This window comes from Falco peregrinus, chromosome 4 (genome assembly GCF_023634155.1).
Source record: "Falco peregrinus isolate bFalPer1 chromosome 4, bFalPer1.pri, whole genome shotgun sequence".
Classification (NCBI taxonomy): domain Eukaryota; kingdom Metazoa; phylum Chordata; class Aves; order Falconiformes; family Falconidae; genus Falco; species Falco peregrinus.
The window spans coordinates 122,759,997-122,781,522 of NC_073724.1; the positions used below are offsets into that span (position 1 = coordinate 122,759,997).

Consider the following 21,526-nt stretch of genomic DNA (forward strand, 5'->3'; position numbering starts at 1 on the left):
CTGTGGGAGAAGGCAAAAAGAAAGAACAAGGCTCTGCGGCAAAACAACGTAGAAGCAGTGCAGGGGACAGATGTGTAAGAGACAGCGGCATTGGAGCGAGTCTGACAGAGGCACGCATTCCCACGTCGCGCTTCAAACATAGCACCGCCAAGGAATGAAGCTTCACACGTGCATATGCACACCGTAACGGAGAATCAAGGTTCCTCCCGCCTCCGACTCAGCAACTCCCAGCAAAACCCGATTCCAAAAAACCTCATTCCTGCTTGAGGGGATGCACTTTAAAAGCCCCCTAAACACCAACTATTTGTCACTTTTCTTTGAGGCAAAGCCGGGACAGGGGAGATACACCTGGAGAGGCAATTAAGGTGACCGGGACAACAGGGAATGATGGCAGATGGCAGTCATGGGGGGTGCTGGGTGGAGAGCACCCAGCCGACACCAGCATCCCCCAGGGAGAGACCGGCACACAGCCACACAGAACGAGGGCACACGCAGCCTTTGCCCCTTACCTGCTCACTTAAGCACCAAAACATACAGAGGTTTTGAAAGAAAAGGTTTTAGAAGTAGTCTGCAAAGCAAGCTTAACATTTTTCTGCTTTGAAAGGTCTCTGTTTTGAAGGACGCAGAGACTGGGCACCATGCAGTGCCCAGACCTTACCTGTGTCATAGTGAACTGTCAGGGGCCTGGAATAATCACCAGTCTTCTCTGGGTGGAAGTCCACCGTTACTTGCATGGCATTGCCAATCCCAAGAGTCCCAGCAGAGGGATCAACAGAGAAAGGGCTGCAACACGGAGAGGCACATCAGGATTATTGTGGGACCTTTGGGGACTACGTTCCTTCTGCCGTCCAGCTCACTCCAGCTCACCTGTATTAGCAAGGGGCCAAGAAACCACAGTCAGCAGCAGAAAAAGAGAACATACAGGGCCAGGAACTGAGCCACCGACCCAACTCCTGAAGAGCTCCAGCCCTCAGAAGATCCTAAGCGATAAAATGACCTCGTCTCCCCCATACCCTGCATCCAGTTTTCTGCAGCAAGGCTCAAGAGTCTGACTGCTAGCGATACGATCGGAGGAGGGTTTTTGAAGGGCACGGAGATGGCAAGAGTTATTTGCATGCACAACTTGACACTGAGTTCCTCAGGAATCCGTCTTTTCCTGCCACCTATAAACCTCAAGAGATGCAAATGTCAAGGCAATACCTGCCCCAGTGAGATTACAGCCTGGAAATCAGACAGGGAGAACAGAAGTTTATTCTTGAATGACCGGAGAATAATTAGACTTTAATGGCAGAATTAATCTATCTTTCTTTTTTTTTTTTTTTACCTTGAAAGCATCCTGGTTTTGCCTCAGAAAGGGCACATTTTATCAGCATTTCAATGAAAGCTGTTCTAAGCAAAGAAAAATCTGTACGAGTGCAAAGGCAGATTAGAGTGATACAGAAACAAGAAAACAAGACACAAAAGGAGTATCCCATTTACAGCCTGAACAATTAAATCTCTAGCTAAATGAAGCACCGCTAGCAGGAGCATATCAAGGCACCTTCAACAGGAGGTTTTCTGCGTATTCACAAGCAATGCAGTCTGGGGCTCTGGGTTGTAATCCAGGCTTGGTAACTGTTTGCTTGGCCTACTAGAGAAATTCTGTGCAATGTGTGGGAAATAGTATGAAAATGTGCCGGTGTACTTTAGATTTAACAAGAGCAATTATGATTTGTCGCCAGGTAAACAGCTCTCAGCTGACAGACACATAATTCAGTCCTTTAATGCTCAGGGAAAAGTCAGATGCAACGTGTTTCTGCATAACAGCAGCTGGGCTTTGTGGCTCTTGTACAGCCTCACTTAGAAAGCAAAAGTTATTGGATTTAGTGCTTTGCTGGTGGTCAATTTGTCACCTTAAAAATATTTTCTGCAGAGTTTTACAGTGATTGGGGAGTGCAGCCCACAGAAATAATGAGAAAAAATGGAGCCATGCGCAAGCTTCGCTTCGCTCATGGAAGCAGTGACAGCTGATGAAACTGCTGGAGTTCCTGCTCATTAAGGAGACACTGATGCAATTGGGGGCCTGACCTGCTCCCATCACGACTAGCAAGAACATCGCCAGTGACTAATGGGGAAGCATTGGGCCCACAATGTTCACGTGCTGGACCTGAGGCTTTTGAGAGGGAGGAGGAAAGCCAAGGCGCCGCCAGCCTCAGAACCGGGCTGCTCTACATGGCCCTGCACCTGCGCTGGGGGTTGTGCCTGGTTATACTGGGCAGGGCTCTGCTGGTGCTTGGCGGGGATCACTGCCTGCTGTGGGAAAGGCACAGAAAAATTCCCCCCCACCTCTTTTAGTTTGTTGTTTTTACCAGAAACATTGCCAGAACAGAAAAGCTGCCGGTTAAGGGCCACACTTCAGCACTACCTCCCATCCCATGCCCTTCCTACTCCATCCCCATGTCTGCATACCCCTGCCCTCAGATAGCTGGGATGGGAATGACACTCCTGAGGATGACTTCAGGGGATGCCCGAGAAAGTAGATACCTTCACATCTTCAAATTACCAGAGAAGAGGATCCCACCGAGGTCAGGACTCATTCTCAGGACTGAGAAACAGAGCACAAGTCAGACACCGCACCTCCTGCCTCCCACCCCACGCTGTACCCACAGGACAACTTGGTTCCTGATGTAGCAGGAGCTTGGTATCCCTCACGTAGACCTGCTTCTCCAAGACCCAGAGGGATGTAAGGTCCGTGCTTCACCTGAACTCTGAACTTCAGTCCACATCACTAAGCTGTTCCCTGCAGCCTACAGATAAGAGATGCTAAGGAAACGTCCCTGACACACTAATAGCCACATGAAAACCACTGCCAACAGATGAAGCTGGCAGGCTAAACTTTGGCCTTTTAGCCATTAATTGTGAGCTGTTCTTTACGGTAATTCTTGTCCTGTTAGATCTACCCTTGTAATGAATAACTACTGCTCCTGACAAAACAGGAAAGATAAGGTTTGGAGGTTTATTAATAGCTCTTCTTCTGACATGCTTTTCAACTACGTCCATTTGTACGTTTGCTTTGTTGTACAACATCTAAACTTTCACAGGTCCAGATCTCCCAACGGTGCCTTGCAATCCCCAGCTTGTATAAACTCATCTAGCCGCACCAATCTGAGGGAGACCTTCCCAGCAGAACCTGCTGAGATCTTGCCCGTAATTGCCCTTCAGAAAGGGAACAACACCAGATTAGTAAGCAATTTCATTGTGATCTGTCTTGGCGTTTACATCTTGCTTGCTTTCACCAGGCATCAGCTCCCCAAGCTGGGCAAAAGTTAAATCCCATGAGGATACCACGGGCAAAATACTCCTGACAATTTAGCAACCAACTGACAAGTGAACAACGCTGACAGTTCTGTGGCTCAGGCTTTCCCGACTACCGCGCTGCCTTTCCTCCTGGAACCATACGTTTAGTCAGTGCAGCGTGCAACGAGGCTGCAACATACTTCGTCCCATGGTATGTTTCTCTTCTACAACCAAAACCCCTTTACTCCTCTGGTGCCTTAATTTGCATTATAAAATCATCTGAGTTTGTGAGAATTGATTTCATTAAAAGCTGCCTCCAACCCCAAGACCGACAGTAAAATTACTGGTGATTGAATTGCCCCCTCTGTCAACTAAGACCTATTGCAGGAAAAAAACCCCAAAGATCACTTAATCTTGGCACACGTAATTTTTTGGTAATGGTATAAAAGCCAAAGTCGAGCACTGTAACCACTCCAGTAAACACAGTCTGTTAGGTCAAAGCATCCAAGACTCCATCTCCATACTGAAAAAATCCTGCACAGAGCCAGCATCTCACAAGCTCTCTCTTTCCCTCTTTCCCTGCACGTAGGCTCTGTTGTCACATCCCTGTACATCCCATGGTAACTCTCCAGCCCCACACCTCCATGTAGTATAATGGGTACTGCAGGGAGGGATGCAAGGCGGCTCCTGGCACTGTGCCATGTAGGATCATTTCCTGAGCTTCCAGAGCTTGATGGGACATTCCTAAATGGACCTTCTCAGACAGATCCTCTCTAACCCATAGCACAGCACAGCACAGTGTAACGTCAGGAAAAGGCAGTGCTGCACTGAGATCTGCTTCCAGGCACCATTTTCAACTGAAATGTACTGGAATGACATTTATCTCTGTGAACGCCATGGAGAAGAAACTCACTAACCAGCCTTAACAATGAGAACGGCAGGAAAAGACTTTTTATATTTATACTATTGTTATTTTTTTTTATTACTACACTATGCAGTGAACAGCTGGGTATGGGCATGCAGGGGGAGGACAGGCACAGAGCCAAGCTGCATAATGGGGAGTGCTTTGGTGTCACGGTTCCCACACACACACACACACACCCCCTTTACGAAAGAGGAGTCAAAACGTGTCCATGTTTTCTGGTAGATACCACGGCAAGGGAGAGTTCTGAACAAGGAACAGCAGAAGGATGCTGAATTGGCCCCGTGGATTCATTTGAGAGCTCTGCCGTGGAGTAAAATACACCATACAAGTCCTTAGATAAAGTTGTAAGAGGCAAGGAATGTCCTTATGAAGTGACCCGCTGCAAGAGCAGAGCTCGCAGTACTGACCGAGAGGAAAGGTTAGCATTGGAGATGGGCTGAAAAATGCACTGAAGGTGAAAGCTGGTAGGTTACACTTGATGCCAAGGGAATTTTGAGAAAGGAGGCAGAGAGAAGTGATACGAGCAGCGCATTGGACTAGGAAACTGTGGCGCCTGCGGCTGCCTTGCAAAGGGGCAAGAGCCTGAATTTGCCCAGGCCAGAAGACAGAAGTTGCAGCAACTAAGAAGTCTCAGTTGTGCAGAGAGAGAATGAAGGACACAGAGGCCAGCTGATGGTCCACAAACTTTGATCTCTCATTCCCTTCTACTCCACTAAGCCTCCTCCCCCTCTCACGTGCACGCATGCTTACACATAGCGGCACACAAAACTATTATGTGATATTGATGTTGGCTTTAACACAACACTACATCCGTACTCAGCAAAAGTTAAGCACACACTAAAGCTGCTTCAGTTCTCCACTAAATAGGAAGAGACTAAAACAGTCCTGAATGTAAGTCTGTAAGGCTGGCACTCCTACCACCTATGCCATAACTCTTAAATACTGCGTCTCGTATCTACACATTAAGCTCTCCAGGACAGGAAACATCACGCATTAATGTCCAAAGCACAGGTTTAAGTGTTTGTGATGCTGAACAATCATTACGGGAGTCATTCAAAAGAATGCAATGACATTAAACTAAAAACTTCCCCTGTCGTTAATAATGATGCAGCCTTGGTCACAGCCTCTAACGCAGGGAAATTAATCCCCTGACATGAGGAGGAAAACGGTCTCTCCCGCGAAAGCCTCTGTAAGTAGAGTTGTTCAAAGACAATTAACAGCTAATGACCTACTCGCCTGTGGAGCAGTGTATTGGTGAGACTCTCCAGCCAACTTGTCATGCCAGCTGGGAGGCCAGTTCTTTTCTGCTGGGGCTGCTGGAGCCACTGAGCTCACCTGGGACCTCGGGGCAGGCACCTGAGCAACTTCTCACAGCACAAGCAGCAGGGAACCCACTGTCACCCAGCGCAGTCCCCAGCACTGGCTGGAGAAACCACTCCTGGCACACCACGGCCTCATCGCACAGGGAGAACGTGGTTGTTCTGCTCCCAGGCTGCAAGGGGACGTGGTGACCTGGTCAAGAGTGGGGAGCACTCGGATTTTGAGTGGAGGATACAAGCTTGGGGGAGTACAGTCGAGATACTGGAGGGCTGGGCTGCTATTCAGGGGACACAGCAGAACCGCATGCAGCCGAGGGATGGAAAATGCAAAAACCTGTATTTGGGATGGAAGAATCCCTGGCAGTGCAGGCTGGTGGGCACGAAAGCCTTTCTACAGAAGAGGAGCTTAGGGGCTGGAGCACAGCACATACAGGGAGATGCTGGGATCTCAAGGCTTTGCACAGCCTTGAGAAGGAAAGACGAAGGCTGGTATCACTTGGTCTTACTTTTCGTGTTGAGTGCACACCTGATCAAACTTTGACACTGGTCTTGCTTTGAGCACTGTGTTTGCTCACATGATCTCCAGAGGTCTCTTCCAAAGTTATTCTAGGATTTTATCTTCTCCAGCAGCCCAATTCCATTTCACGTGTTCCCCAAATTTCTCATATTATTTCTTATACATCTGTGCATATATATAGGCAGATGGTAGACAGACAGGCATTAGAGGAACTCAACCTTTAAGAAAGTTCCCAATGAGGAATTCATTATGACATTTCGCTGAACACTTAAAGCAAAAAAAAATAAAAGAGCAGAAAGACAGGAACCTCAGAGTATTTAAAAAAGAAATCTGAATGAAAGTGGGGGCGACCTAATTAGAATAAAACGCTGCTTATATTCAAAGATCATCAGTTTGAAATTTCAGACTGGCTTTCAAAAGTTCATAACGAAATGGAAGAGATGACTGATGCCTTTGGCTGACATGGGAAATCTTACCAGCTTTTGATCTCTGCGCACACGCAATCCAGTTATTCAGAATTGTACTTTCTTGTGTAGTTTGAAATAAAGCTTTCGTAACGCTTCCCATCCCTTTGTTGCAAGTCAGGACTGAAACATTCAATTGGTGAAGTTCAGCATAAAATCCAGATCAAGCAGGATTCAACGTACGCCGTATCACGCGATAGAACAGTTGGCAAGGACATTGCCAAGAGATGCTACACACGACTGGGTACTTGTTTTGGTGGTGACAAGTAGATCTGGAAATCCCAGAGGGAAGCTGTACAGGGATTTACAAGTTCCTGCCTATGTATTTCCACAGTGAAAAGAAGCAGCCTGCTTGAACAGCATCCTGGAAGCCTGCTTCAACAGCCTTGCCAGGCTTTGGTAGAAGCCTCTTGGACCTTCGCATTTCCCAGGAGAAAGAGCAAAGAGCCTTCTCTTGACCCCTGTTTTCCTGGGGAAGAAACCGAAGCAACTCAGGTGCACTAAGGCAGACGGCACGTCTTTGCTGCATTCTGGACCTCAGCTCCTACACCAAAACCTCTGGGACCAAGCAACACGGAGCTAACTACCAGCCAGCTGAAGTGGTTTCCTTGCAGGTGCAGTTTCCAAAACGCATTACCCTCTCCAGTTCAGCAAACTGGAAAACCAGTGACTGTCTTCTCAGACCAAGAGGAACAGTACAGGCTGTCCACGACACAGCACACATCAGGCGCTTGACCAGGAGACTGCCGAAATGCCACGTGCTTGTGGCCTCCCAGGGAATGGGTATATTTGGCCAATAGGGCCACATAACCATTTCAGAAGGTACTGAAGATCAAGGGGGTTGCTGGTAGCTACTACAGCATGCTAGAGCACTTTCCAGGAGATCTGAGAGAGACAAAGCTCTAGAAAAGGCTCCCAACCCACGCACCAGGCATTTGCTGCACCTTTTGCCTGTGCGCCCATCGGCATTCTGCTTTGGGGCTAAAGTGCAGGTTTGAAGCCGCTGCCAGCTCATCTCCACTTAAGAGCTCATTCTAATGAAGAATAGTGGATCCCAGGGACCAGATCAAACCTACTGGAAAACCAGGTTCTGGACCCCACAGGGTTTTTGTCAGGGTCTCAGTACCAGTTGCTTTGATCTATCATCTCTGATTGCACTTGCTACTATAGACAAACTGCTGGTAAAGCTGATGATAAATTCTTAAATGTCTCTTCCACCAGCTCAGAGCTTGCCCATTTCTTAACACTGCCTTTGGTCTTCAGGAACTGAGCTCCTAGAGCTGTCGTCTGCCACGCAGGATCTTACACAGCCCGAGGGCAGTCCAGCTGCCTTCCTACATTTGCTCGTTCAATCTAACAGAATCAGTCTTGCACGACTGTGCTCTGAAGACACCTTGCACTATAAAACTCCACTCTGCAGCTTGCAGAGTTTTAGCAGAGGCTGCGCCATGCTTCAAACACTATAATCAACAGCAAACCCCACGTGCCCTGCCCATTTCCAGCCACGGCAGCAGTACAGCAGCTCACACGCTCTGGCTCCTTTTTGTCGCTGTTTACCAACTGTATTATCACACAACAGTGTTTTGCACAAAAAGAGATGAGCTCCCTACCTCTGAGGGCTGATGCAGTAGCGGGCCGCCCCGTTACCGATGTTGCGAACCAGCAGTGTTTTCTGGGTGCTGTACTTGACTGGACAGGCTGAGAAGTTCACCTGGTCGGGGAAGTCCAGGATAGCTCGGGCACCTATAGCTCGGAGAGGCACAACAAACTTCTCCCCTTTCTGTGATGCAGATGAGCTCGTGGAAATAATCCTGCGGGGAAAGAAACAATCTCAGCACAATGCTTTTAGTACTTTCCCCACGGCAGAAGGAAAACTGCTGTTTTCTATGGCTGTAGCAGTATCATTCAGTAACGCAACAGTACTTTTTACCTTCATGAGCTTTCATTCCAGTAGCATGACTTGCACAGGGTCGTTAACTTGCAAAGGAGAAACAACCCCATTGATTCACCTGCTTTTGCAGCAAGCTGGAAGCACCACAATTATCTGATGCTTTGATTCTGAGACACCAGAACAGTCTCTTCACGCAAGGGATCACAGCACTAACGCAACCTGCTTCGATCGCCACTGCAGACTATTGGAAGCACCACTGAGAACCCAGCTGTGCCACAGCACTAACTCCAGTGCCAGCAACGCGGCGACCTCGTTGAAGCTTGGCAGGGGATGCTCAGGTACACTTTCAAAAGGACTTCACCACATGCATAGTCAATGGTCAGTCTTCGGTGAAATACTTCACAAGCTGGACACGGTAATTGCGGCAGCGTCAGGGCAGTGCAGGGTACGGCTGTATTTCCTGCCCCTTCTCACAGCGTTATAGGGCCAAGGCTGGGGACACGCACCCTTCAAAAGCCACCTGATCCATCTCCCCACACCAGAGCTGGCTCAGCTCCAGACCCAAACTGTTTTTGCGAGAGGTTTCACAAGTACCTAAAAGCGCTAACAGTTCCACCCCTGCCCTCAGCAGCCTATGCCACCTCTGCGCTAGAATTAAAGGGTGTTAGTTCTTCCTGTGTCTGAACTCCGTTTCCCTTTACATCTCACCCAGCCTCAGGGGGCACAGGAGACAGCTCTGGCTGATGCCGTAATCACACCCCTCTGTAAGGTCTGTTCTAGAGGAGTAAGTGACGGCGTGCCTGGTTAGCACACCCACCCCAGGCAGGCGGCATCGGGAGCTGCACACGGGGGACACTCAGACACCCCACCAGAGCAAAGCCGGCTGTGCAGTCCCAGCCACTGCCTTCTGCAGAACAGAGCCAGGCAATCCCCCCTGCGCCCCGGCTGTCTGGCGTTTAGCAGCAGGAAGGCAAATCAAATTACCAAAACCATGTTACTGTAGAGATGAGCAGAGCAGTCTCCAGATGTATGGCGTGGCATCGCTGCGCTGGAACTATCACCTTGCCCCCACTGAAATCAGTGGTAAATCTGCTGCCATAGGGCCAGGAGCCATTACCCCCAGCAGCGCTCTTATGGATGAGCTGATAAAAACTCTGCTTCTCGTCACTCACTGGCTGCCCTGATTTTTTCCTCAGTGCTTTTAATTAATTTGATATTTTTATCACTGTTGAAGCAGCAAGCGCTTTAGGATTTTAATGATTTAGGAATTGCATACAGCAGCAAACTCCCTTCAGCAGAACCGATCCAGACTCCCCCACAGCTGGGATTTCCTGCTCCCGTCCCCATCCCCTCCTGGAAGGGCCCTAAGGCAGCCAGCCCAGGCACAGACACGCACCTATTGCTCTAACGCAAGCGCTGACAGCCAGCGCCTCACCCACCACCCAGCACCTCGCCTACCACCTGCTCAGCTGGGGTTTAAGCTTGTCAATACAGATGCTGCCCCATCCAAGACAAAAAGAATAATCTCCTTTTCTAGACATCTCAAATATTCACCCTAGAAACTGCAGAAGGGCTTTTGCTTTTCCTATTTGGAAGGTAAAATACTAGGAAGGGAACTGCAGCAAGCAACCTGCATGATTTAATACCGCATTTCAGGAAAGCGTTTCATCTTCAGCAAGTCGTTCTGAGTTAGCAATTTTGTACTCAATCTTGCAGCCTAAGCCCTCTAAAATAAAAGCTATGGGCAGCCCATATGAATTTAAAGCACCTATTATCTGGCTACTTCACGTCCTGCACTGTTTCGATCCTCAGAAACTCATTAGCAAATGAAGAATGTTATTTGCTTTTGTTGTTGTTGTTCTTTTGGCCACACTACTGTAACAAAGGCATTGCAAAGCCAATTGAAAGCTACCTGCCTTATTAAGTCTTGGCATGCCATATTTACTTAGCTCCCTCTTCCAGGTGCCAGGTAGGCAGAGGAGGATGCAAGTTCAGATCAGCAGGAGGATAAAGAAAAAAGGAACTTCAACAACTGGAGCTACTTGGAGCAAGTAAAAGGAAGTAATTGTCAAGGTGTTGTCATTGCTAAGGAGCAAATGGATCAACAGCAATGCAATTAAGAGCCCAAGAAATAAATCCCCCCCAAAAGCAAGCACAGGCAGCCTTCCCAGCTCCGTTGCTGGTGAGGGGCGCTGGGACCACCTGCACAGCAATGCACAAGGGATTTCTCCAGGGACCTGAGGGCAAGGCTAAAGCAACAAGGATTTGGTTTCACAGAGACAACCACGACCTTGAGAGAGAAAGATGCCTCTCGCCATTCATGCAGATGCACATTATGCTCCAAGCCCCCTCTCCAGGGACACCGTGGGACATGGCATCCCGTGCAAGGCTTGACTCAGCACTTCAGAGCGGGCTGACCCTTCAGCCACGCTCTACCACCCCACCAACGTGGGACCTTGCACCAGGCTGAATGCAGCGCCAGCCCAAACAGGGGGAAACCCAAGGCAAGAGGGGTGCTAGGCAGAAGCTGGCTGTTTGTGCCACTGTGAACCCATGGTCCCTTAAGCTTTTGAAAGCTGAATTGCCCTCCCTTGGGGGCAACAGGTTGCAAAGTCTACTTCAGCACTGCCTCGTGTTACCAGGGCACTAACCCTGCTACGCACTTGCTTGCAGCCTAGGGGCACAGTTGAGACCAGTTCAAAATGTTGTTCTGCTTCGCAACTGCAAACCCTTAGCAGACTGTTTAAGACCAGGTTTCTAAATAAACGTGCCTGGATGACAGAGGGGTTGCATCCCATCTATGCTTTAAAGTTTGCTGTGTTTAGACACAGCTTCAGGCTATAGGTTTTCATGAAAATACGACTTCATCCTGCATACAACTCCCCTCTCAGTTTCACGGAAGATACAGACAGTTGTACGATGGCTCCCCTTCTCGTGCTCCCCTGTGACAAGCAGTAAATTACAAGCTCTGGCCTTCCAGGTATCACCACTGGCGTCTGAACTGGCACCCACTGAGACTGAAGCAGCTGCTCGTCTTGGGTGTTGTTTCAGGCTCTTTGTAAACTCAGGCTAACAGTAATTACTGTCACAGCAATATCAAGCCTAACTGCCCAGAACCCCAAACTCAGATGTCAGTTTCCCTGCATAACCTATCCCAAATGCTTCACTGAATTCCTTGCAGCAGCCAACTTGCAAAGAAAAGATCCTTGTAGCATGAGGTAACACAGCAAGCCAAGCAGGGAAAGCTCCTGCTGAAACCCTGATATAAAAAAAGGCTGGAAAATAAGGGCCGTGACAACAGAGGAGAGACCAGAGGATGAAGATCCGTTCGCAGCAGAGGGGGTGCCCCTGCGCCTGCCCCCCTCAGCCGCCGGTTCGCAGGAGTCTTTGAAATGAGTCACTTGGCTTCAGGTTCCTGTGGCGCCGCGCCATTTGCCTTGGTCTTCTGCCCCTTTCCTCCTCACAAGAGTCATCTTAAAAGTATTCTTGGAATAGCTTCTGTGCACAACAAAACATCTAGCAGGGCTGGGCTGAATTTTAAAGGACTTCATTTCAGTCATGCAATAACTCACCGTCCTGTCATATTTCAGAGTAATCAATGTGCATTAATTCAGTCTCCACTGAGCATCAGCAATGAATTTCACAAACCTCACAGACTGAACTTGCACTGCCTGAAAGCAGTGCACTGCTACAGTGAAAAGAGCAAGAGGACAACACAGAATAAGCTCTGCTATGTTTTTATGTGCTTCTTGCTTCCTTCTTCCTTTACAATAAACTACTAATAAGCCTGAAGGACGCACAAATGGAAGTATTTCTGTCTGTTGTTTATCTGCCGGTCAGTGCCACAATGGTTTCCAGTTCAGCAGAGGCCGTCAGACCATGACGCAAGAACACACGGGAACAGGGGCTGGCACGAGAACACCCACGCTGTACAATGGAGCCATAAAACAGAAACGTGCAAATCAGAAGCAGCAAGAGTAACAAACTGGAAATGTTGCCCAGCAGAAAAATTAGCAGTTCATTTATAACACAAGTGCCAATAAACCAAGAGGCGCGTCAGCTATTCCTTTTCTGACAGTCTGACCACGTGGCACATTCCCAAATGACTGCGAGACAGTAGGAAACTGCTCATTTTCCAAGAAAGGGCTACGTGGCATTTCAGCCACTAACAACTCACATGGCCCTATTACTTAGGGCTGAGGCACAATTTTACTCCTTTCAATCAGGAGTGACTTCACTGAAGTCAGACTTACTCCAGGGAAGAACAGATTCAAAGCAAGAGAATGACACAAACTGGCTCCTCATCAGGAAGACCCAGACCCCACTTCACTGGGTTACCCACAGTCCCTGTGGATCATGCAGTATCAGAGATGTAGGAGTTATTCAAAGGCAGCACTCCTGAGCCTTCCACAACTAACACACAGATACTCTGCAGGCAAGCAACTGCAAGCCCAGCACAGGTGGCTTTACAGAACCATCTCCCAAAGCCTGCCTCTTGGCTAAGGGCTTTTCAAGGTGCTCTGCACATCCTGACCATGCTACTGATGCATTTCTAGCTGAGCGACAGCACTCCGGCACTTTCCTGACTCACACTCCATCAAGTACGAGACAAAAAGTTCGATTTATACAACATTCTGGTTCTGCTGTAGAGTCCCCATGTGCTCCTCACCAAGCAGCCCACATCCCTCTCCCAATGCCCTGCAAGGAGCACAAAACCCAGGTCAGCAGAAACCGCCAGGGTGTCGCTCAAGCTGTGCAGAGGACCTCGCTGGCACAGCTCCCTAATGCCACACGCTCACCAGTTCAAGGGCAAGACAAGGGACAAAGTACTGGACATGAGTGTTCCTGGGAGTTACCTCACCCTACTTCTATTTGGGGTGATGTTCATGTGTTGCTCTGCTGCTTCTCTGTAGTTGAAGAGCAGCTCTTTGCCCTTCATGGGAACCGATTTACTTCCATCCCAAAAATGAATGCTCATGAATACTAGTCAATCACATTTTAAAGGAAGCAGTGTCCCCTGCAAAGCCTACCTCGGTGAGATTAAGCTCTTATGTCACTTGGGCAGTATGGAGAACTGCCCTAAGCCAACATCATTTTAACCTTCCATACGAATGACGTAAAACAATTTCTCAGTCCCTCCGCAAAGCAACAGATCATTTCACAAGCATGGGGAGCCAGGCACCACAGGGCATTTCCTCTCTAGTTTGCTACAGCCATGCTGTTTGAGGATAGACCAGGGTGTTCAACTACATCTAAGCAGCAAACAGAAGATGAGAGAACAGCTGTGCCCAAAGAGAGCCTGCACCTCTGGCCTGGCACAGAAACACCAGCTGGCTCAGAGCGACCCCCTCACCTTGCATCACCCACAAAGTCACGCAAAGAACTGTGCCAAGAGGCAGCAGAGTGCTGGTGTAAAGAGTCAGCCTGTCTGTCTGTGTTCCCCTGCAGGGCTTCCTCCCTTCCATGCCAGGTACTAAACCCTTTTGCGTTAACAAGCCTCCAGGTAACACCGCCGCCCCTTCACATCACGGCACAGTGCCAGACTTGCCAGGGCCACAGCACCGATGTTCCAACCTCCGAGCAAAAGCATGGCACACGGGGCAGGGAATAGGTGCCAGCTGACACAGCAACCACAGCCCCATGCACGCAGGCACAGCCACACCAGCGTGACTGCCCAAAGGCTCCAGGCTAACACTCTGCCTGCAGATGCTACCTGCCCCTTCATTCCTGTGTGTGCTCCAGATGCCTCAGTCCTCTGCAGCACACCAGCCTCCTGCTGGTTAAAGACATCTGGAGCTCAGCGTGTCTGGGCCAGGCTGGCTCCCTGCCACGAGCACAGCGCATCTTCTCCCCTAGAATCACAGCTGGAGCACAGGTGGGCAAGTATCCTCAGGGGCAGCACAGCGGCAAGGCTGGAACACAGAGGGTATGAAAAAGCATCACCTTCGCTCCAGCCCAGGGTGAGGCAGGGAACTGGTTGCCAGATGGGAAAGGGGAAAGCTCTCTGGATCTAGCCATTCCCCTAGCGTTTTCCATCATAATTAAGCCCCTAACATCGAGTAGAGAGGTGCGATGGCTAAACACCTTACCAGCACCCCTCCCTGCCATTTCCCTACTGTCCCACGTGCGCCTTCCCCTGAAAACGCCCAGGAAAGCACAGGGAGGGAACGCACAGCTCGTCAGTCCCTGCTGCGGTGGCATCGCATGGTGCTGCCAGCCAGGATGTGACCAGCTGCAGGCTGCCTGACCACAGCCTAGAGCAAACCTCGCAGCACGGCATGGGCTATAACAGGTGTGCAAGAAAAGTGCCGGCTTCAGACAGAACGTTCCGCCGTCTCACTACTGCGGCCAACACGATATGCATTCAAGAAGCAACTCCAGTTTTCAAAGGTGGTGGTCCTCACTCTGATCAGGCTCAGCTTTGGGTCCTCCAAACAACAGGTTTGTATTTATGCAAACAGGCTTTTGTATTTATAATTATCAGAGCAAACCCGTAATTATGCAGCAATAGTCAGATACTAGAAACCAACACCATGAGAGGCCACCCCACCACACAGGGCACTCTTATCCCTGAAGCCAACAGACATGGCATTAAACGTTCCAGCACCAAAGGATAATCACAGTCTGAAGCATAGAAGAGCCTCCAGCCTATGACAGCATCATCTTCACCACAGGAAAAGTTTCCCCCAGCTGCAGATCCAGTGCAATGCCACCGAAACCAGGACAGTGCCTCAAAACCCACAGCAGATGCCCTGTTCTGAACCCAGCCCCGCAGGTTCACCTCCCACTGAAGGCACACACCTCTCGGGACCTCCAGTCTCACCTTGTTCTCATCAGGGGAGAAAACGATGCGGAAAGTCGCAAGCATGCCAGGCAGTACCTTGCGGCACACAGCATGGTGGCTGATCAGCTTGAAATAAGGTGAGCTCTCCAAGATGACCTTCACCAGCCCAGGAACCTGCAGAAAAGAGAGGAAAGTATGATCTTGCAGCTTGTGGAAACAGGAGGAGAAGAGGCCTGGTGATACCACCTTCACAAAGCACTTTTAGCTCTGGAGGTACATGCACGTAACACATAAGAGTGAACATTAATCCCTTCTGCCTGGGCAAAACAGCTCGAGGCCAGAGGCAGCAGGGCGATGAAGGAAGGGCCAAGCAGGGAAGACACCAGCAGCACGGCGGTATAATATCTGAATCAAGTCACCCGTGTATTCAATAAGCCCAGAGAATCTGCTGGCTTCTGCCCGTACACATCCAGGCAGACATGCCCCTAGAAGGGGCATGTATTATCTGAACGCCAAACAGTACGTGTTAATCCTGGCGGAAGGAAGAAATTCACTTTAACGTGCTGGGTTTGAGCGGGGCAGTCAAGCTGCGGTGCTACAGTCATGTAGGCAGACCAGCAAGAGGGGACCACAGATACTGTGGCCTTACTGGGAATAAAAGCAGCAAATGAAGAGCAAAAGGAGGAAACACAGGAAGACAAAGAGACAACCCCAGAAACAGAGAGATGGCTGGGAAAATCCAAAGGGAGCTGGAAAGAAGCAAGGGAGAAGCACAATATGCTACAAGGAAAGGCTGATGCAGAGGATGAGAGCCAGCAACCTGGCCAAGTGATGGAAAGCCAGGCGACCCCCCAGGCTGTGCCTATCAACTAGGGGCTTCAAAGGCATTTTCTGCCCTGAGATACATGACTGGCACTGCCTGGTGGTGGTTTCATTATTAAAAGCCAACCTCTGCTCTCCGGAGGCTCCTGCTGCCTGTGACTGTAGCCAGGCAGCTGCCAGCGCAGGCAAGCCAGATCCCTGGGGACCCCTGCCCACCCCCAGCAGTCCCTGCAGGCACCCTGCTGCACGGTTCTGCCCTCTGGGGCACCACCAGCACACAGACAGCACACAGGCATTTTCCTAGCACATAGAGAGCAACCCCTGAGCGCCAAATCTCAAAGTCTGAAGCAGGTGATTTGGACTGGTGGGCAGCTTCACGGATCAACAACAACCCCACATGAGGCTTGGAAAAAACGGAGGCTCACTCTGCGCCACCCACCCGAGCCTGGTAACCCGTGGCCAAGGCAGTCCTGAACTCTCCAAACGCCCTTGGAACCCAGCAATGTCCTGGGGCAGTGAGTTCCAGGAGCCAACTTCACAGTGCAGACAAGCATTTTGGTCACCATGTCCCTTAGAAGGGGAGCACGTGTGGCTCAGACCTTCAGCAAAAGCCACCCAGAACATCTGAGGGTGCTGAGGAACAGCCTGAAAATAGAAAAGCAATTTTACAACACAGGTAAGAGCAGGAAGTATATAGTACAGCACTTCTGTAGTTGCATGATTACAGAGCCTCTATGCGGAATATATTTTGCTGTCAGCTGGATTTTTATGGGGCAGACAACTTCAGGCTACCATGCAGTGTAACTCAGTATGATTCAGAGGAATGTGGGAAACTGGCACGAAAAACTTGAGACGGAGCACAACGTTGCTTTTCTCCAGGACATCGCCAAAAGCCAACCAATTTAGAATATAACACCCTCGCAGGATTATCCTCTCTGTCTTTCTGTATTTAAAACATACCAAAGATTTTCCTGGAGCTTATCTTACTTTTACACCCATGCTCTCCAGTGGTTGAGCTCTAACTAGCTTCACAACTACATTGTTTTGGGAAAAAAAACACAGTTCACACATTGCCTCCCCCTTCACAGGGCACGTAAATCCCAAGGTGCAGCTTTACACAGTACAAGTTTATTATCATTTACTGGGAATGGCAGAAATGTTAATGCAGATGATCTTTTCCACTTGAGGAAGCATGAATAGAGCAAATTAACTGTTTGCCTGTTGGCTGGTACTTGGCAAAGATAAACATTTTGAAGTGCTGCATGGATAATGGAGCAGGTGAAGCCAAAGACTCAGTGGGAATGAAGCAGAGAGTAGGAAGAGAGAAAGTGAGGACTGAGGCACATTTTAATCAGGGACGAGGATACCTACAGCAAAGACTGCCCAAAATTCAGCGCAGATCACACCAGTGGCATCCCCCGGGTGCAGGCACACATGCTGCATCTTATCAATGTTCCCAAGTTAAATGCCAGACCAGGAATGGTGCAGTACTCTCCCGGAATAACTGAGGGAGCACACCCGCATCCTTCCTTGCCAAAGGGTCTTCCATTTTCACCCATATCCCTGTCACAACCTGTTATCTCAGGAGATACTTGGACTTGCTGTTCTTCCACCTGCAATATGCCTCGACAGCTTTTTTTTGTTGTCCACCTGTTTGCCCTCCCCAACAGGGAAATTTGGAAAGGAGGCGAATTCACCGTCTCTTGTGCACACTTCCATCTTCCCATCCCACCCTGCCCTCACGCATACCCCTTCCTCTTCATTACAGAAGAGTATCCTTAATTACACCCCTCTTTCTGACCTGTCTCTACTGCCCGTGCACTTACTGCTATGTATCAAGAGAAACCCCTGCGTGTATGAAAGTGCGCAGGGAGAGAACACCAAGCTCAGCTCCTTTCCTCCCTCCTGCCTTTTCCCACCAGCTTGCCCTTGGCACATGCCTCATTCCAGCAAACGTTTCCCCAGCTGAAGTTCAAAAGGTCCCAATTTCCCTCCTGACAGTGGAACAAAACTGCTGACATTTTTCAACTTTTCCATTCTCAACTTTCTTGGGAAGTCTCAAAATGATCGTTTTTTTCAAGTAAAGGTGGAGACCTTTGAGGGTACTTTACTCCAAACAGGCCGTGGCTCTCCAAAGGGGAAGCAGAGCATCACGTTGTCTCAGGAAAACCTGAGCAGAACCCAATTAAGCTTAGCAGGAGCCTGAAGGGGCACCTAAAGGCCTCCCGCTGCTGCTGCTAAATCAGCCTGCTTCCACTGCTGTTTCAAAACACCTTTCCTGAAGCGCTGTTACCACTAATTATAACTTACTCCAGCATAAAGTGGAGAAGACCCCACCCCGAGCTCTGACAGCCCGTTCAGCTCTCTGTGCAGCTCACCCAGAGGCAGAGGTGCCCTGTGGAAACTGAGATTAACCACGGAGCCACCAGGACGCGGTGCACACTCGAGGGAAAGCACGAGGGCAGGGAAGAACTGTACAGCCCCCAACATTCCCACCCGTGCAGGGCTTCCACGGGGAAAGGTGCTGACCAGAAAAGCTCCTTTCAGCTAGGTACCACCAACACACAGCCAAAACCAGGGGGAGAAACCTCAGCATGGCAAGATTTCCACCGTCTTGCAAAATAAAGGCGGTGAGACGTTTTATTCTGGATGCGCTGTGCTGCAGCAGGCGACTGGCTGTGCTGTGCACTGCACGGATGACACTGCTCTCCAGTTCCAGCACAGGGTTAAACTTCCACATCCCAGCATTTACCTTGTCCACGTTCCTCAGAATCAGTGGCACTTCATAGACCTCATCGGGGACGTAGCTCTGAAATACCACCTCTGATGGGAAAGGCCGGAACAAGCTCTGTTCCAGGGCAACTGCCGAGAACTGGAGATGCAAAAGAGAGCAGAGAGATTCAGCCGCGGGGAGAAAGACTCATCGGTGAGAGAATACAACACTGGCCTCCAGCGAAGGACAGTCCCTTGGTGAGTACGCCTGCCCAGCTCACGCTAGGGGAACAGAAGCTCACCCACCTGTGTTCTGAGCAGATCAAAAGTTTCTGGGCCACACTAGAGCAGGCTCAAGCGAGCAGCTCTTTTGGCAGGTGTTTCTCCAGGTCGCCTTCTCCAACAGGCAAGGCAGCACTTACCTCCGGCAGAGCCCTGGGCTAACACGGTCACACAGCTCCAGAGCACTCACTGCAAGAGCTGTAAGCACTCGTGGAGCAAGGGAAAGCCAAGAATTTACAGGAGACCCCATGGGAAACAATTTGGGGATCATCTTTACATTGAGACACAGAGACCGAGCCCAACACATCCTCAAATCTCTTTTTTGACACACAGCCCAGAAACCAGGAAGAAGAGAAGACAGGCCAGAAAGGAACACCGCCGTTAAGAAAGCGACAGATGAGGTGGTAAGTTCCAGGTACTTTCCCAGCATCACTGGGCAATCTGAGTAAAGCTGGACTTGGCATCTCCTTTTCCCACGAGCTTTCAATGGATGCTTCATTATATTCTATTATTGCCATTTTCTTTAATACCACTACAGAAGCAGGTCTGAAAACATACAGAAACAGCAAATGCTTACAGCGCCGAGGCGTTACTTTGAGAAAACTCCTCCCTGCTCTGCCTCCCCCCTTCCAGCTGAACTCTTCACACTCACAAGACACAGGCACGTCTCCTGCTTCTCCACAGGAGTCAGGGTCGTGCTGAAGCCAGCGGCCACAGCACACGGCCAGTTCTGTGTGCGCTCGTCCGAGGCGTTCCCAACCTCACGCGCTGTCTAGGGCAATCCTTAACCAATTTGCTACAGGTCTCTCGCTGGCAGTTTTCCACTCAACAGCCTACCTCAGTCATCTACCCCTTTGGAACGTGTGTTATACTAAGCAGATCTGTAAGAAAAGCAGCTTTAAACACACGTGTAAATAAACATTGATCCAGATAAAGCACACCCACTCCCCTCTGCCCAGGGCCATTCCCCTGTGTACCTGGCAGCCTGAAAAATCTAACACCCTGTACGGGTCCCACTCGTTGTTCCAACCCAAAGCATTCATGCAATTGCTTTAGCTACACCTTGAGTAGTTACCGTAGGCCCTCAGCCCTCAAAGGCCAACGCTGCCACCACTGAGGGCATCCTATGACCCCAAGTGTTCGACAGAGACTACACCAAACCAAGGGCTGGCTATTTCAGCAGGAAGGTGGGAAATTGCAAGCTTGCATCCTTGTGGCCCGCCCCAGCCTTCCCCCAGTATCATGCTTTAGCCGCAGTAGCTCATCTCCAGCAAAAGCCACCAACTTCAACAGAGGTTGTTTATATGGGCTTAGCGCAGGTCAGGACTTCAACATCTCACTGGGGAAAAATGTTTTACCTTTCCCCCAGCAGAAGGAACTCCACACCAGCAGCAGTCTGAAACAACAACAGGACTTAGTCACCAAGGCATTTAGATAAGCTGGAGGCAAGCCTGTCACAAGCACGCGCTCTCTTCAAACGTCACATCAAACAGCAAGGAAAAGGGCAAGAAAAGGCTACCTTACGATGGGAGGCTTCGCTCATGTCTAGAATCTGGATAATCTGGGGTCGCCGCATCTCCCGAGTGCTGGCCAGCCTCTGCTTGGTGGTAAGAGACATCTCCTTCAGGAGGGCAGAGGGAGTCAGCTGAAATGCAAAACACCAGCAAGAGCTACAGAACTGCCTTTATTCAGAAAGGCTTTTCTCCTTCAAGAGCCACCGATGAATAATTTGTGATCATAGCCGCTAGGATAGTCCTGGAAGTCCCATAATTACCTGTTGAAATATTTACCATTAGTAAATTAATGATAGAGAGTGCAATACACATGCTCCAAACAAGTAGCTTTGTCCCGTTAGCTTCTCCTTCGTGATTTGATGTGACATGTTGGGGGTTTTGCTCTTCGGGCATTTGTTTCCTTTCCAGTTTGGCCGGAGTGAGCCAGTGACCTTTGAAAAAGGTTGGGAGGAGTTACCAGAAATCCCTTAACTCCACCCTTGCACAACGCTCACAACCACCACACATGTGGAGATGTCACTGCTGGGTGAGTCAGGAAAGCAGAAAATCAGTGTTGTGCCAAGACTGAGGTGGAGAGGAATGGCTCCAAGTTTTAGTTATCTCTTTTGAATTAGCACTTGTTTTCTCTGTTTGGGCCTCCGAGACCCCTCCACAGAAGTATGCAAAGGTATCTCCTCGACAGAGCTTCAGCACCAGGTCATCTTCAGCCAAGTGAGCTCTGGTCAGCAAAGGGCTGTCTGAGGATGGGGAGGAGGAATTGCCCTGACTCCGCTGCTGTCTGCAGCGCTGGATCTGTGCTCCACACGGGATACGGGACAGAACAACTGTTTTGGAACCTGTTCCATCTGGGACCAGCCATACCTCTCGAAACCTTCAAGCAGAGTTTGAGCAGCCCACCACGTGCCCAGCTGCCTGGAGGGCAGGTATGGTCAGAGCAGCGCTGGCAAGCATCCCGAGGTGACAAAACGTTACTGCCCACACAAAGGGGGCGGAGAGAAGCACACGCTCACGCTTCAGCTA

At 49.7% G+C, this 21,526-nt stretch overlaps 1 pseudogene; it reads right to left on the bottom strand.

Annotated features, from left to right (window-relative positions):
- LOC129784366 (hydrocephalus-inducing protein homolog) overlaps window positions 1–21,526 on the bottom strand; it is an 80,239-nt pseudogene that overhangs the window by 45,289 nt on the left and 13,424 nt on the right.